Here is a 1,810-nt window from a genome sequence, read left to right on the forward strand (position 1 = left end):
GCCAGGGCCTGCCCACCCTCACAGGGAACAACTCCTTCCCAAAATCCCATCTAACTCTGCCAGCTTTACCCTGAAGCAGAGCTGGATTTTGCTACTTGAAATCCAGACTAGTCTGTAAAAACTGGTCCTGGGATGTCAAACTCTCTTTGCTCTTAAGCTCTTCAGGTTGTAATTTAATGTTTCAAAATCAACCTGATCATACAGAGAATTAAAAATAGCAGCTGTCAGACGGTCTAGAGTAAATCTAACCATGGGGGCTCAAGTGGGATGATGGAAACGTGACTTCAAGGTTTTCAAATGCTACAACTATGTTTAAAAAGGAAAAAAAAAAAAGATAAAAACTCCTTAAACCCACTATTCCAACTGCATATGTTTTCTTTTGCAGGCTTCTGCCTGATTTAGCCCAAATTTATTAAAGAGTGATTACTTACCTGAGTATTAATGATGATTAAAACCAAACCCTGGGTGCTGTGTGCTCTTAATGCTGTCAGTCCAATAAATTTGGTTTAAAGTTTCAAACGCTGTTGGTGTCTTTTACATCCATCCAAGATCTGCAGCTTCAGAGGGTGAAGGTGTGAAAATGACTTTAGGTCAAGATATCACTTTTTTATTCAGCTGCCTTGCCAAAAAAGCCCTGCTGGAAATTGTTTTCCCCCTTCTCTCTGTCCTACACTTGTCTGTCTGTATTTATGACACCAGCAGCTTGTAAATAACAAATGGGACTCGAGCTTCCTCATAAGTCAGCGTTTCTGTCAGAGAATTCCAGTTTTAATGCCTGTCACTTCAATAAAATGTAATTTTCTGGGCTGTTTTTTATATTCTGAAGCTTCCTTTAAGTTCTACTGGGAGAACAATCAAGAGAATTGACTGTATCTTAATAAAAATAAGCTTGGGGTGTACAATTTCTGCTCATGTTGGGAAAAGTGCTGTGATTTTTGGTGGCTGAGGCAATGTCAGAAACACAGTTTGGTGAATCCCTCCATCCCTCCCTCCCAGAGTTGTTAAAATAGAACTCCACAAGAAAACACAGTAACAGAATGAAAAGCAATAATTAAATTGAATAATAGAATAAAAACCATATAACAATATATATAAAACAATAATTAAATTAATAGAATAAAAAAACAATAATTAAATTAAATAATAGAAAAAAAACCAAAAAATATAAAACAAAATATAAAAATACAAAACAATAATTAAACTAATAGAATAGAATAAAAACAAAAATTAAATAATAGAATAAAAATATATAACAATATATAAAAACAAATTATAAAAATATATAAAACAATTATTTAAATTAATAGAATAAAACCCAGTAAAATAATAGAATAAAAATATATAACAAAATATAAAAATATAAAACAATTATTTAAATTAATAGAATAAAAACCAATTACTCAATTAAATAATAGAATAAAAATATATAAAAATAGATATAAAAAAATATAAAAATATAAACCAATAATTTAAATTAAATTAATAGAATGGAAAACAATAATTAAAAGGAAAAGGGCTGCAAGGGTTGCCATCGCGACCGAGGGGACAGCAGGGAAGGAGCCCGGAGCGGGCAGAATTCCCCAAAATTCTGGGGGCGAGGGGCGACCGCGGAGCTCCGCACGCCCCGCCCAGACCACGCCCATCGCGACCACGCCCAATTTTAGATCACGCCTCCGACCACGCCCCGCACGCACCAGCCAATGGCCACTCCCCATCTCATGACTCCGCCTCTTTCTACCCGCTGACGTCACCGCCCGAGGTGGCGCGAGCTCTTCCGCCGGTGACGTCACGTGGCGCTACCGCGCGGCCC

This window comes from Vidua macroura, chromosome 22, assembly GCF_024509145.1.
Source record: "Vidua macroura isolate BioBank_ID:100142 chromosome 22, ASM2450914v1, whole genome shotgun sequence".
NCBI classification, from domain to species: Eukaryota; Metazoa; Chordata; class Aves; order Passeriformes; family Viduidae; genus Vidua; species Vidua macroura.